At 35.7% G+C, this 16,824-nt stretch overlaps 1 protein-coding gene and 1 long non-coding RNA gene across 2 annotated transcripts in view; both read left to right on the forward strand.

Annotated features, from left to right (window-relative positions):
• Positions 1-16,824, forward strand: part of CDYL2 (chromodomain Y like 2) — a 155,087-nt gene that overhangs the window by 25,321 nt on the left and 112,942 nt on the right. The gene's annotated exons all lie outside the window — the stretch shown is intronic.
• LOC118674322 lies at positions 1,691-8,942 on the forward strand. The gene is made up of 3 exons (XR_004973617.1): positions 1,691-1,990; positions 2,098-2,158; positions 7,877-8,942. It is a non-coding gene; the product is annotated as an uncharacterized LOC118674322 (long non-coding RNA).

Raw genomic sequence — 16,824 nt, forward strand, 5'->3', positions numbered from 1 at the left:
TACATGAACAATGCTATTTATTTTCTTTATAGCATTCTCTCATAATTCTCTTTTGTTTCTGTAAGGTCTGTAGTAATGTCCTGTAATTTCTGATTTTAGCAATTTAAGCCTCTCTTTTTTTCTTAGTCTAGTAAAGGTTTGGCAATTTTTTTGGTATTTTCAAAGAACCAACTTTTGCTTTTGTTGATTTTTCCTATTTTTTATTCAAATCTTTAGCCTTTATTTATTTACATTTGTTTTTTGTACTTTTCTGTTTGTTGTTGTTGACACTATTACATATATCCCCATCCCCCCACCCCGTTTTGCCCACTTTCATCCAGCTCCTGCCCCCCTTCCCATTGGCCATCACAATACTGTTGTCTGTGTTTATGGGTTATGCCTATATGTTCTTTGGCTAATCCCTTCACCTTCTTTCATCCAGTCCCCTCACACTCCTCCCCTCTGAAAGCTGTCAGTCTGTTCCACGTGTTCATGCCTCTGTTTCTATTTTGTTTGTCAATTTATTTTGTTGATTAGATTCCACATATAAGTGAGAGCATATGGTATTCATCTTTTTTTATTCTCTATTTTGTTTTCACTCTCATCTTTATTATTTCCTTCCTTCTGCTTTGGACTTCGTTTGCTCTTTTCCCCCCCTCTAGTTCCTTAAGGTAAATAGTTAGGTTATTGATCTTTATTCTTTTTTCATGTAGGTGTTTATAGCTATAAATTTCTCTCTGAGTCCTGTTTTCATTGCATCTCATAAGTTTTGATATGTTTTGTTTTTGCTTTAAAATATTTTCTAATTTTCTCTTTGACTTTTTTTTTTCTTTACCTGATTAGTTGTTTGAGTGCTGTTTAATTTTCATGTATCTGTGAGTTTTCCAATTTTCCTATTATTGATTCCTAACTTTATTCCGTTGTGGTCAGAAAAGAGACATTGTGTCATTTAAATCTTTTAAAATTTATTAAAACTTGTTTTGTGGCCTAACTTGTGGTCTGTTTTGGAGAGTGTACCATGTGCACTTGAGAAGAATGTATATTCAGCTGTTGAGAATTCTGTTATGTGTATGTTTGGTATAATTGATTAATAGTGTTCTTCAAGTCGTCTGTTCCATTATTGATCTCTGTGTTCTATTCCTTATTAAGTGCGGGGTATTGAAGTCTTCAGCTATTGTAGAACTGTGCATTTTTCCCTTCCATTCTGTCATTTTGCTTCATATACATATTTTGGGGCTGTGTTGTTAGGTGCACATATATATATAATCATTATATCTTATTGATGGATTGAATAGTATGGGCATTTTTAAAATGCCATTTTGTTACTTGATTGTGTGATATGAATCTTGAGGTCATTGAAAACCTTCTAAATTTCTTCTAACACAAACAGTTCCCAGGAATGGATCTAGAGCCTGTTCTTCTGTTTTGGTTCTCTAACCTAAATATGTATATTACAGTTATTTCTGTTAAGCTGCCACTTTTCTGCTTTTTGAAATTATTTTGAAAATATGATTGGATGTTATTTCCTGCTTGTATTATTTTATTTTATTTTATTTTATTTTATTTTATTTTATTTTATTTTATTTTATTTTATTTTATTTATTTCTGGGTTTAACACAGAGAAGTGTTTTGGACAAGTGAGTACCAGGCATGAAATGAAATAGGGAAAGTTAAAACATCACAGAGCTTTTCTTACTGAGATTAAGATATGTTTCTTGAATAAATACTCCTAGGATTACTGCAAGCCTTTGGTTAATTTCCAGGGATCTGAAAAAGTTGGTTCTGATAATTTTTGCAAGTTTTCTTATTGCTTTTATGGAGGAGAGAATTTATGGAGGTCCTTAGTCCACTATTTTTTACTGACACTACCCTTGTGTTAGTAACATTTTTTAGCCTTAATCTGAATGATATTAAAAATTTTGTCATGTCTTTGTTGCTTTTAAGATATCATACATCTGCATCATTTTCCTTGTGTGTCAACTACGTGAATCCTGTTAAAGGAGGAAATGAGGTTGGTATGAGGGTCTTGCTTGTTATAGTGGCTCAATGTTGTTATTGATAAATAATTCCATATTTTCATATAGACCTATAAACTGACTTTTCAAAAATGCATTTTAGGATTTTTCCAAGAACTTACGGAAAGCTACTGAGTGAGCCGTTTGTAGAATAGGAAAAGCAGGTGTGTACCTCTTCTCCATGCAGTTCTCATTTTTCAGGATTAAAAAATAATTGCCAGTCATTGTTCTAAAACTTTCTTTTCAAGATTGTAGCCGGGTCCTCAGATTATAGTAAATTTGGGTCCGTAAGGCTGAAATCAGTTACAGTAATAGGTGTTCGGATGTCTTCTTCTTGGCTCTCTTAACTCAGTTCCTCTTCCCTATTTCATGTTTTCTGAATACATTTTAAAAATCAGATTATAAAGCAACTATGTATTCCCTGTCAAAATTTTTAAAAATAGAAAAAAAGAAAAGAAAAAAACCCCAGTTCACTTATTTAGCAGTATACATCTGTTAACATAGATGTATATCCATCTAATCTCTTTTTCTACTTACATAAGGGATATCTAAATGCATATGTAATAGCTATTAAATACAAAATTATGGCTGTACTATGGAAAATAGCTTGCAACTCTTTTTAGTGATATTTTTTGTTTTCCTTACTTTATTTAGTAGTTCCTATGACATAATTTCAATGTGCTATACCATATCATTTATCACCTTGTTGTAGTATATTAGATTATTTACTTACTTTGTTTTTGAAATTTTCACTATGTTTTTAAATGGTAGTGTAACAATTTTTTTTTTTTTATAAATCTTGGTATATGTTGCTTTTATTTCTTTATGATAAGTTTCTAGATGTGAAAGATCAATGAGTATGCCCCTTATAAAGACTTGTGCTAATGCCAAATTGTTCTCCAGAAGGGATTTGCTTGCCATCCAGAACAGATATTGCCAGTGGTGACTGGTATGTTTATTTCACTGGGCTCTCAGCACTACTGGTAGTAACTTGAGAGGTATTTTCATTTCTTATTGATATGTAAAGATTCAAAAAAACCATTAACGAGTTTAAGCCTTGTCTATAGCATACATTAACAAAAATATTTTTTCTGATTAGTTGTGAATTTTGCCTATTGTGTTTTTTTAATATGGAAAGTAACTTAAATTTTACACCAGATTAAATATATAGGTATGATTCCTTCTCATTTATCCTTTCTCTCCCCTTCCTTCCTTCCTTCCTTCCTTCCTTCCTTCCTTCCTTCCTTCCTTCCTTCCTCCCTTCCTTCCTCCCTCCCTCCCTCCCTCCCTCCCTCCCTCCCTCCCTCCCTCCCTCCCTCTCTCCCTTCCCTTCCCTTCCCTTCCCTTCCCTTCCCTTCCCTTCCCTTCCCTTCCCTTCCCTTCCCTTCCCTTCCCTTCCCTTCCCTTCCCTTCCCTTCCCTTCCCTTCCTTCCCTTCCTTCTCTTCCTAATTTCTTTCCTTGAAATAGAGAGAAAGTCTTCCTTATGCCAAAGTATCTAACCATTCATCTGTAATCTTTTATTTCTTTTATGGCACAATTTTTATACATTAAAGTGCACATTTAATATGTTTTGCTGTGTGGTGTTTTAATATGTTTAGCTGTAATTTGTTTTGCTCTGTGGTGTGAAGTAGGGATATGGTCACTGCCATTGTTAATCTATTGTTTCAATCTATTTATTGAATAATTATTTTCCTTCTGATTTAAAATATCATATCTAGTATTGATGAGATTATTTCATATATTACTATGATTTTGTTTATGGACATTCCACTGTCTTTCACAGTTTGAATTATTGTTCTTTTAAAAATATTTTATTTGGTAATTCAAGTTCACTTTCATAATTCTTTTCTCAACATACTTTTGATTATTTCTGTTAATAAAGTTTCAGAATAAAATTCCAATGAGATTGTTCTTTTAATTGCACTAGAGTTATAGATCACTTTGGGGAAAGTTGACATCTTTGTGATTTGAGTCTTCTCATTCAATAAAACATTTCTCCCTAGTAAACTTCTTTTAAGTGTGTTAGTAAAGTTTTCGAGATTCAGATCCTAAGGTTATTACTAGGTAGTTTAAAAATGTGTTGCTCCTGTGAATACGGTTTTATGTATAATTCATTGTTGTTTATACGGTAGTCCCCCCTTAGCCACAGGGTCTACATTCCAGAACCCCCCAATGGATGCCTGAAACCACGGATAATATCAGACCCTATATATAATGTGTTTTTTTTCTATATATGCAGGGTGGGGCAAAAGTAGGTCTACAGTTGTGAGTACGTGAAACACAGTTATATTCTTGTATAATTATTTATCAATTATTGTATTATTTTTCATATGAACAACTAAACCTACTTTTGTCCTAACCTGTACATACCTATGATGAAGTTTAATTTACAAATTAGCGCAGTAACATATTAACAACAATAACTAATAAAATAGAACAACTCTAACAATATACCGTAATAAAACTTATGAATGCGGTCTCTCTTAAAGTATCTTATTGTACTGTACTCACCCTTCTCGTGATGATGTGAGATAATATAATACCTATGTGACGAGATGAAGTGAGGGAGAATTTTCCATTTAATATTTTCAGACTTCAGTTGACTGTGGGTAACTGAAACCACAGAAAGCAAAACCTTGGATACAGAGAGACTACTGTACATTACAAGAGTAAATTTTTTTGGATATTTGTGTTTAACTATTCACCTTCTGAATTCTTATTAGCCTAATATATTTCATTCAGTTCCTTTTGGAATTTTATGTGGTCACATCATCCTCAAATTATATTATCTCACCCATCTTTATACACTTGTATATTTTTCTACTCTTATTTTATTAGCCATAATTTTCAGAAAGCACTAAATAGTAATGTGATAGCCAGCAATTGTGTCTTATATCTTGTTTCTGATTTAATAAAACTGCCTTTTGTTTCACCATTAATTAAGGCAGTGGCTACTGATAAAAGGCAGATATATTTTCTGTTAAAGTTCCTATACTTCATTTACTATTTTTTTTTTTTTAACAAGGAATAGCTGTTACATATTTTTTCACACTTACTGGGGTGGTCATATAATCTTCCTCCTTATCCCTTCATATAATTTAGTAGCCAACTTCCTAAGGCTAACTTTCCTTATTTTGAAATAAGTACATGTGCTGATAACACAGTTTTTATTTTAGTATTGTTAAGGTCAGCTAGCTGCTGTGTGTGTTTAGAATTTTAGTATTGATACTGATAAATATGTGTGCTAATTTACTCCAATTGTTAATGTCAGAATAATGCTGGTTTCATAAAAGGAATTGATTAACCTTTTATTTTCCTCTGTTTTTAGAAATAATTCATACAACATGTCAATTAAGCTTTCTTTCTAATGTATTTGGAAACAAATAAGTTGGTTATATTTTCTGTGTCTAGATTATTTTTCTGAGACAGTTTTTTTTTTATAGCATTTTCAATGGCTGTTGAGTTTTTCATATTTCTCCTTGAGTAATTTTTGGTAATTTATATTTAGTCAGAGCACCATCTTATCCTTATTTTAACATATTTTTGGAAGAGGTGCAAATAGAATATATATATATCTCCTCACCCAAGGATATGTTTATTGGTTTTAACTCTTATTTATTGGTTTTATGACATGCTTATTCATTTTAGAAAGAGGGGGATAGGAGGGAGGGAAGGGAGAAAGAGAGAGATAGAGAAAGGGGGGAGAGAGAAAGAGAAAGATCAATTGGTTACTTTCCCATATGCACCCCAACAGGGGATCAAACCCCAAACCTGGGCATGTCCTGACTGGGAATAAAAGCCACACTCTTTGGTATACTGGCCGATATTCCAATTATCTGAGCCACATCGGCCAGGGCTGCTTTTTTTTTTTAAGTTCTATTTCCGAAGGGAAATAATCATAGTAATAATGTGGACAATTCCTTGTTACCAGACTGATGCTTTGCCGTTTTGCTCATCCTCTGGAGTAAGATAAAAACAGGAGAACATTAAGGAATCATTTATGCAACATTTATTTAGTTTTTCTTGGTGTATAATTGGTAAGGAATTAATTCAGGCATATTGTATGAGGAGCTAAATTCAACCCATCATGTTACTAATCAATTGTCCCAGGTCTATTTTTTTACGAAACTCCTTTCCCACAGATGGAGATGACTCCTTCAGTATACTACTATATCAAAGACCATTTATCTCACTGGTGTCTCACTATAGTGCATGGATGCTTACTAGCAAGCTTTCAATCTCTATTATTTTCTGTAGCTCTGTTTGTTCTTGTCTCATCAACATACCCTTTTATTCATTATAAATATTTTGGTATTGATAATACTTGTCTCTTTTAATTATTCTTATAGGAAAAGATTTTATTTTCTATTCTCCCATTGGAATGAGGATTGGAATTGCATCATTCTTAAAATGTAATTTGGGGAGATTTTGATCCTTTTTTTCTCTTTAGTCTTCCTCTCTGGAATAAGACACCTAACTCCATTGTTCTAAATCTCTTTTTAGAACAGTTTTGCAGTTGTCTTTATATAGGTCATGGGTATTTCTTAAGGCCAGTGTTAGATTGTATATAGCTTTTGAAGCTACTGAGTAGAGAATGTTTTAAAATCGTGTTTCATAGAGGCTGCTAGAGGCCCAGTGCATGAAATTGGTGCATGAAATTCGTGCACGGGTAGGGTCCCTAGCAGCTGCCGGCTGCCGGCTGGGGCCTCCCTTCATTCTGCACTGTCCCCTGGTGGTCAGTGCACGTCATAGTGAGTGATCGAACTCATGGTTGGTTAAACTCCCGAGAGGACACTGCATATTAGGCTTTTATAGATATAGATTGCTGGAATATGAGAAAGTAAGTGATTTTTATATACAGTAGGTCCTCAAATAACGTCGTTTTGTTCAACATCATTTCCTTATAATGTTGATGAGATGACATAGGAACTTAACTGTTGTTTATGTCAACTAGCCTGTGGTGAAATTTTTTCTTTATACATTGTTTTGCTTAAAGTTGCAGAACCTACCGACGACGTTGAGGACTTACTATATTATATACAATAAATATTTGTTTTTATTAGATGCTTATATTTCACACACTTTTTTTTAACATATTAAATCATACCGCGTTAAAGACTACTTGTTGTCTTGTCCTTTTCAATAATTATGAGTCATTTCTTTTACATCTCTTATTTCTCTCTGCTTTTCCTGGGTACCCTGTTTCATTCTCAACACTCCTTTCTCACTTGATACCCCCTCCTCTATTTTGTCCTTTGTCCTAGTTTTTAACACTCTTTGAAATACCATATATTTTCTTTAACCTTACTTAAAAAGTAAGTTTTTAAATAGTGTAATGTAAGCTCCCCAAAGATAGTGATTTTTGTTCATCTTCACCACTGTATCCCTTCATACCGCACCTGGCTTTATGTCTCAGTAAATATTTGTTGAATGGAAGAATCTGCATTATTTTGGGACTCGAGATTATAATTAATCTGAGCTCAGAGGTCTGAAACTTTTGAAGTGGATTGGTGCTCCCTTACTCTGACTTCGTTTTACTCCTTCTAGTGAGAAGATCCTAGTCTTTGTTGGAGATGATGGAAGCAAATGAGGTTTTGAGTGGCTACACTTGGTTTTCAATATTTGCAGTGCTTCTTAGTCACAGTCAGGTTCTTTATAAAGTTGCTGTGAACATGCAATTAGCTGATACTGAATCATTTCCCTGGAGGAAATACATGGTTTTGTTCTTGTGAGTCTCTGGTCATATTTTTGTCAACTGATCAATACATAACCTCATTTTATGTGTGTTTCTGTTCAAGGACACCTTATTTAATACACATAGGTAATTCATCGCCATTGAACTTGTGCCTGAAGAAAGCTCTTCTAACTCATGTATTTTCAGTTTTGCTCTTGCAGACACTAGATAGCACTTCAACACTGCACCTGGGGGCTGTTTTAAACAGTGAAATTACCAACAAAAACCACAAAAATGCAAATAACATGGCACTAAATAGACAGAAGAAGGACACTTGTTGACAGTATGAGAGCTGAACTGTGAAGGCAGATGTTGCCTAATTCAACCTCCACTGAACACGTATATGTTGGACGACTCAAAAACTTTCCTGCTCTTTGCACGTCCTTGAATAACCATAAAATACCTTGGGTATTGATTTGGAGGGTGAGAAAATAAATTTTTATCTAGTAAAATTTGCAAATACAGAGTCTGCGAATAATAGTTTCATTTGGTGTGACTAGTATCTTTTCCAAGCAGTGGAGGGGCCTTCCCTGTATTACCCTGTGGTCTGCAATGACTTGATATTATCAGGCTGACACTTGTCATCTCCTTTTGGGACTTAGCGTTGCCTACTGTTTTTGACCATAGTTCTATTCAGCTTCTTCTGCCTTTGGTTTATGTCCCTTTGGAGCCCAAGCTCATCTTGCACAGTCATATTCTTCCTCAGGTAACTTTTTCCCCCTCTATTTCTTGGGATCATCTGCACTTGCATCGTTAGAATTTCACCCTGGGGGCTCTTCTGAAGTTCATTTGAACCATCTTTCTTCTTAGCATCCCTGGACAATGGACATAGCCTTTGAATCTCAAAGTGTTTTGAGTCTGCTTTCCTAAAGTTTGGGTTTTCAAGTGGAGGTGCACATCTAAGTCACCTGTGGGGTTTTTAAAACACAGTGACATTGGCCTTGCCCCAAACCAACTGAGTCAACAATTGCAAAGGGGTGTAGTCTATGTATAGATGTGTTTAAAAACTTTCCACAGGTAATTCTGATCTGTGGGTGGGGAGGGGTTTGCGAGCCAGTTGTATTGAGAGCTGTGGTAAAGTTGACAATGGTTAAAATGATAACCATCAAAACTACCACCATCAACGTTTATGGTACCTTTACCAGGTGTCAGGCTCCTTATTAAGCTGTTTGTATGTTTTAATACAATCCCTGGGCATAGATACATGCTTTGATGAACCCAAATTTACAGATGAGGAAACAGGAGCTCACAGTGGCTAAGTAACTTTTCCAAAGTCACATAGCCTGAGGAGATGGATTGGAATTATGATTTCTACGGTTTCGTATTCAATGATTTCGAGAATACAGCCCTGGATCACTTCTGAGTCTTCTTCTTCTCATTTCATCCTTCCTGCATTAAATACCCAGTGTTGTAGTTAGTGATGTATTACTTTTATAAGATTTTTTATCTTCTCACCAATAATAGAAACCTAGGTGAGAAGATGCTTGCAAGGAATTCAAGTATTTTGACAGTGTTTTTAACATACGAGAGGCAATGGACTTTTTTGGTTATATAGCAGGATGCTTTCTTAGGGGCAATTGCTATTGACATTAAGTTCTTGCCTACCCTAGGTGCCTGGACAATAGATGAATGCATTACCAAGTTGCATAATATTGTAATTGCAGGAGGGAAGTCTATCTTTAAACCATCTTTGTAGAGTGAATAGTGACACTCAATTTATAAAGGTAGATTTTCACCTTTTCCTTAAAATGAAAGCACTAATCTCTAAATAGAGTCTTTGTGCCTCTACAGTTAATTTACCCCAAGACAGTAATTTCTAGTAATTGTAATAACTCTATTAATTTCAAAACAGTCTGAGTCAATTTTCTTAGAATTTAGGACAGGACCTCAAAGGAAAAAAATATAGTTCAAGGCTTTCCACATGTTTCAGGGAATCTTAGAATCCCCCCAGGAGTTTCCTGGTCTTAGGGAAACTTTTGCAAGTGTGGTTAGACTTGAAGTGGTTTGTGCAATCCCTGAATTTGTTATTACTATTAGGTTTTTTTTTTTTTTTTCAGTGCAGTTTTACCTATGCAACTGTGCATATTATGCATTTACTTCCAGGTATCGTCTTACACTCATACTTGGGGGCTGTTTTGCTACCTTCAAGGGGAGGGGAGGTTGTAACTCCTTCTTCTTATCCACATAAGCAGCAAACACTATCCAAAAGCCCAAAAGGCCTTGGCAGGTGTGGCTCAATTGGTTGAGCATCGACCCATGAACTAAAAGATCGCCAATCTGATTGCCATTCATGGCACATACCTGGAGTGTGTGTTGGATCCTTAGAGTGCCTGTGGGAGGCAACAGATTGATGTTTCTCTCTTTCTCTCTCCCTCTTCCTCTCCCTTTCCCTTCTGTCTCTTAAATCATTAAAAAAGGATAATTTGATAGCCGTCATCACAAAAGTACTCCAATATTTAAAATGATTATAATTTATTATTTTTGCCTCATTGTTCTGTTAGCAAGTTATTTATTCTTTTAGCATGTTATCTTTAAATGAGATAATATTCATTGGTATATAGGTCATGACTCTAATCAGTAGTTAGAATCATTCAGTTACCTGAGAGAACACATGAGAAGCCAGCTCATATAGAAGGCTTGCAAAAAATAAAATAAAATAAAATAAAATAAAATAAAATAAAATAAAATAAAATAAAATAAATCGCACTGCTTAGGACTAAACTTTCTATTTAACATATATAACAATTTTATTCTTGTACTTCAAAATTTTATTGCCAAGTTATATTCCATATGGATTTGTGGAATCAATTTCAAGTAAAATAAAATCTTAGTAGCTGAGATTGGAATGGTGTTTAATTTATTGTTAAACTTGGGAAAACCTGACTTATTTATAGTAGACCAATTGGCTTTTCTCTCTAATTTGCCCAGGTCTCATTTATATCCTTCAATAATTTTTTTATTTCCTCTTTGGATTTTATATATTTCTTGTTATATTTCCCTCCCCCAGGCATATTGTTCTTTTCAGTTTTAATTATTGAGAATACATCTTTCCCTATTATATATTTAAAAATTAATTTTACAGGGCAAATTGCTGGCTGTTGAATACTTATTTTATAACCTGCAATGTTTTGATTCTCTTATTAATTATTATAGTCTTCTGCTTAATTCTCTAGTTTTATCTGAAGCAAACAATGGCCAATTTCCCTGCCCTTCCTGACAGTGGGAGCTCATGTCTTTCACTTGCTTTGTTTACCAGTGTTAAATACTTTTAGGTTTATTTATCAGTATTAAATACTAGTTGTGATAGGATCCTGACCCATGACTTTAATGGAAATGCTTGTATTATATCAGCTTAAGTTTGATGCTGGCTATTAGTTTACGGCTAAGAATGTTCTTCTGGCCCTAGTTTGCTATTTTTTAAAAATAGGAAATGGTATCAAAGGCCTTTTAAAATTATTGAAGTCATGTGATTTTTTTAAACGAATGGATATGATGATTATATTAATCTATTATATTTTTCTAGGACAAATTCTTGTTAATAGATGTGTATTTCCTTTTATTATGCTAGTGGCTTTCAAAAATATTTTATTTTGAATTCTTTTATGTATATTTCTAAGTGATACTGGGCTGTGGTTTTATTGTGTGTGTGTGTGAGATTTTTCTGTCAAGGTCACTAAATGTCATAAAATGAATGGGGAAACATTCCTTTTTTACTCTGTTGGGAACATTTTATAAAGCTTCAGAGAGCATTCTTTAGCAACCTTTTCAAATTCATCTATAGCTTTTGCTTAATTTGATGTTCTTATTTCTTATTAAGTAAATTGTGTTATTTTGTATTTATTCAGAAAATCTTATATTTTATTGAGCATTTTCAAATTTATTAAATTTTAAATAATAATTTCCCATTATTTGTGAGTTGCTGCCATATTTTTTGTTAAATACTATTTTTTCATTCTTTACTGTGCCTGTTTGTGTTTTTCATTATGGTTTTCATTAGACTAGATAGAGGTTTGCCTGTTGGTGGTAGTTTTTGTTTATAGTAGTGTTTTTCAGAGAACCAGCTCTTGAATTCTGCTTTTTAGTTTGTAATGAATCCATTCCTACTTTTAACCTTAATAATACCTTGATTATGTTTTTTTTTAGGTTTTATTTTGTTGTTCTTTTTCTAACTTCTTGAATTGGATTATTGATGCATTCATTTTTTTGCTTTCTTTTAAAATAATAAATTACTTAATAATTTTCTTAGGATTATAGTTTTGGCCGTATCTCTGTCCTAGATTATTACATGCTATATTATCACTATTGCTATTTTCTAATTAATTTGTAATTTTGTTTCTTTATCCATTGGGCCAATAATTATTTAAGAGAGTCTTTCCTACATGGTGGAGGCTTTTGTTTATATGTTTGAAATTTCTTTATAGCTCTGTGATGAATATTCTGCATTTTTCTGTGTCTAAAATTATTCTCTTAGGATAGGTTTCCAGAAGTAGGATTAGCAGGTCAAAGGGTAAGAATCTTTTCCAGGCTTCTGCTTTCTATGTCCTTTTGGTCATCAGGACAGCTCTGCCTTTTCTTGGTGTAGGTATTAGAAGTCATTTCCCACAGATGCCAGTTCTTGGTGGACGAACAGTGAAGTGCTGAGCATGGGTTCTGGTTCCCCACAGCCTTCCCCTCTTCCTGAGGAGGGCTCTGGGGTGAGGGGGTCGGGAAGCCTTCCTATTCATCCTCACATAGATCTGAGATACCTAGACTCCTTGGTAGATTAAGGGGAAGAATTCACAGTTATCTTTGCTCTCCAATTGCAAGCAGTCTCCACACATTCCTGCTGACACACAGAAGTGTCCTGACACTTGCTGAGCAAACAGGATATCTTAGGCATTTAACATATTTTGCCATCTTAAAAAACACACACACACACATTAAGTAGAATGTGGATGAGAAGACAGACTCGGAGAATGGAAGTGAGATAGGCAGCCAGTAAGAGTCTGAGCCCCTTACCAACCAGCCTCTCTTCTTCCCGCTCATCAAGTGCAGGTTGTGTTGGTGGGCCACTGCCCAAGTGCAGGAGTGAAGTTCTGAGGCTGCTTCCCCCACCCCCCCCGCCCCTTATCAGGAGGTCATTAATACTTGGAAGGACAGAGGCCAAATCCCATCACACTCCCAGATGAACTTTAAAACCCCAACATAGTAATTTATTGAGCTCCTACTGTATGCCAGGGCTCCATGTGGCTTCCCCTGCTGAGTCCTCTCTGATGGAGGGCTGTTACCTTCTCCATTGTACAGATGAGGGAAGTAAAGCTTAGAGTGACAAACTGACTTGTCCAGAGTCACACCACAGACAGGCCATGGAGACACCTGGGCTGACACTGGACTGCCCTTCCCACAGTATTACAGGTGGCCACATGAGGCCACCTCTTATGGATCATGAGGCATGTGACAGTTCTCAGATTCTGGCATGTTTTCCAAGCTACACGAAGTTCCTTTGCAGAACATCCTTTTCTCTAATCGCAGTGTCTTCTAATATCTGATATTGCGGTGGCCTCTGCTCCTGGCTTAATCTCCATTTGTCCTGAATCCCAGACTCTTGTCTACACAGCCATCAGAAAGCCAGATAGTCTAAATTTAATATAGTCTACCCAGATATTGGTTGCAGTCCCTCTTTCCAGGTGGACCTGTGATATAGTCACCTCCTTCCTAGTATATTACAGATTGGCAAGGATTGGTTATAGTTTGTGTCTCGCCAAGCATCTCAGTGGTGGTTGCTCTTGAGTGCATTTTGGAGACTAGGATTGTGCCAAGCCTATCAAACAGGGATAAAAAATTGCGCTTGCTTCAAAGGATTATTGTGAAGATTAATTATGATGATGCATAAGACATGCCTTTATCATCATCATGTCACCTTAACCCCCTCTCCTATGACTGTTCTTCTCAAAACCCTGGCCTTTGACCAAGTGGATTATATATTTTAGAAACAAATCCTTTGTCAGAAATATGTGTTCTGCATATCTTCTCATGATCTATGGATTACCTTTTTATTCTCTTAATTGTGCCTTTTGGTAAGTACAAGTTCTTGGTTTTAATGAAGTTCAGTTGATCAGCTCTTTTTGTTCCTTTATGCTTTTTGGGTCCTAGTTTAAGATGTTTTTCTACCTGAAGGTTGTGAAGATATGCTGCTATGTTATCTTCTAGAAGTTTTATTATTTTACTGATTGCATTTAGGTAGGTGATGGATCTGGATTGATTTTTTTGTATATGGTGTGAGGTAGGGTCAAATTTTTTTTTTAATTGGGAATTTACTATTTCTTGAAAAGGCCATTCTTTCCCTGTTGCAGTGTTCCCTTTATAATAAATTGATTGACGTTTGACTTATTAAAGACTAATGTAAATGAGAATTTTACCACTCCCTAGACCAGTGGTTGGCAAACTGCGGCTCGCGAGCCACATGCGGCTCTTTGGCCCCTTGAGTGTGGCCACGAAGTTTCAATCGCACTGTATGTGTGTGCCCGCACGTGGTATTTTGTGGAAGAGCCACACTCAAGGGGCCGCAGTTTGCCGACCACTGCCCTAGACCTTAGAAAACATTGACTACATTTACCCCATTTTTTCTTCTTTTGTTAATGTCATGCTTTTTAATTCTACATTTATTTTAAAGACCACATGCCATTCTATTGTTTTATAAATGAATATTAATTTATATTTACTCACAATATTTTTTTTTCTGTTGATTTTCATTCTTCCTTACATTTCCAAATTTCAGAAATTTTCTTCTTTCTAAATAACTGTTTTTCAAATTCTGTTGGTAACAATGGTGTGCTCCTGAGAGTTGCTTGTGCACATCTCTTTCCAACTCACATTCAGTGATGTCACATTGGTAGCTTAAAATCAGCGATGGCGGGAGTATTTATATCACAGAAATCGGAAACTACAAATCAGTACTTTCTTTTTTGAGCCATTTCTACCTGTCTTTGCTCTCTGTTCCCATCTGAATATTTTCTTCTAATATATTTACGGATTCAATATGTGTTTTATATGCTGATAAACTCATTTATTGAAGTACCATTTTTTAAATAGTCACCTGAGGACATGTTTAGAGTGAGGAAGGGAGACAGAGAGGGAAGGAAGGAGGGAGGAAGGGAGAAGAGAGAGAAATGTTGATGTGAGAGAGAAACATTGATCAGTTGCCTTCCACATGCACCCCGACCAGGGATCGAACTGCAACCCAGGCATGTGTTCTGACCAGGAATCCAACTGGCAACTCTTTGGTGCATAGGATGACCCAATAAACTGAGCCACTCCAGCCGGGCTGAATTCTTAATTTCATTTACTGTTTTTTAGTTTGAGATTAACTCTGCTCTGGTTAAATTCTCCACATGCTTATTTTTGGGGGCAGATATTTTAAAGGCTGTGTTTGATAACTCCAGTATTTGTATCCCCTGCGGGTCTACTTTGGGTCCTACTTCTTGGTGTGCCTGAATGCTGGACAGCTATTCAGGGCCTGGATGATGTGCCCTTCTTGCAAAGAGGATTCACCCAGCCCGTCTTCTGAGAGGATTTACCCTGTCCTCCATCGGGCAGAGAAGCGTCAGATAACCTCACTTTGATCAGAAACTGAGGCTGGTTTGCAGTCTTTGTGAGGCTGGGCTACTTCTGATTACCCCCCTCTCCCTGAGAGCCTGGTGTTTATTTCTGCCTTAGTAGGTCCTGAACTCGAAAGAGAATTTCCCCAGCACCACAACCCTCCTGAAAGTTGAGCTCAGCTATTCGGCCTCTTTTTGCTCAGCACTTTAGTCTCTCATTTTTATTTATTTATTTATCAGGAGTCATCAACTGCTTTGAAAGGAAAGCAGGTACAGAGTATAGGCATGCTTCTTTCTGCCTCCCTTCTATCCCATCTTTTGGACCCACAAGTCTGGGTTGGCCTCTCAAGCCCTTGCGAGGTGCTAATAACCACATTTTTTTTTTTTTGTCTTTCTAGCCCCTTAGACTGTGGAAAGCTCCCTTTAGCTTCCACAAGCTTTTCTATATTTTGTGTGTGTGTGTGTGTGTTTCCGCCAAGCTTTGTAGCATCTATCCCCACCCATTAAAGACGGGCAAATAACCCGAGGGGGCGGCAGGAATGCAGAACGTCAGGCACACCTCCATGAATTTTTTCTCTGAGGTTGTGGTGTTTCGAATCCTGGCTGCCTCGGCAGCACTTGAATGTCGCAGGTGATGAATCTTAGCAGCTTTCCTAGTTGTTCTTGGCAGAGACGTTGGTTTTCTAAAAGTTGCTCTGTGTTGGCTGGGCTAGGCGTTTAAAGTCTTTTTGTGTTTGGTTTGGTTTTTTTTTGCATTGTCTATGTTGATTTTGGAACCAGAATTATGATCCCAAAATACATTGGGAGATTCCCGTATTTTTCTATAATCTAAATTCTACTGACTAGCTTTTACATTATCCTTGGGAAGTTTCAATTTATTAACATAGTCACTTGGACATGGCTCATCCTCCCCCAGCTCAAGTTGCTCATTGGCACCTTTTCCTAATGTCTTTCTTGGTTATTAGTTTAGTCAGGTCTTTTGAAAATTGATGTTTTAAAAGTATATATATATAATCATTACTTTCTTCTGTATTTCCCATTTTATTGGTTGCAGAGGAAATATAATAGTTTAGGATCTCTCTGTGTTTATAGCCCATTTCTCATAAATAGTGTTTTGGGTTTTGAGTTTCTCTCTCTTGTTTGGTTTGCTAGAGGTTTATATTTTCTTATCAGCCCCTTTAAAAGGCACTAATAGTTAAATTTTTTGACCCAGTTTATCCTTTTTACTGTTTATTTCTCTTAATTATTTTGTACTTAAAAATTAATCCCTTTCTCTTGCTTTGATTAGGCTCTTTTTTGTTGGTGGTGTTGTTTTTAGTTTTTTGTTCTAAGTAAGTATGTCCCAAATTTTCATTGATTCTTGATTTATTAAATAAATTTCATGGCAGGCTAATTTTTTTCCCTCTGAGATCAGCTTTGGCGAAATCCTGTACATTTTGGTGGGTGTATGTTGGAGCTGTTACCATAATTTTATACGTAGCTCATAATTTGTTTGGATTACCTTCCTTAGCCAAAGCT

Source organism: Myotis myotis, unplaced genomic scaffold (assembly GCF_014108235.1).
Source record: "Myotis myotis isolate mMyoMyo1 unplaced genomic scaffold, mMyoMyo1.p scaffold_m19_p_19, whole genome shotgun sequence".
Lineage (NCBI taxonomy): Eukaryota > Metazoa > Chordata > Mammalia > Chiroptera > Vespertilionidae > Myotis > Myotis myotis.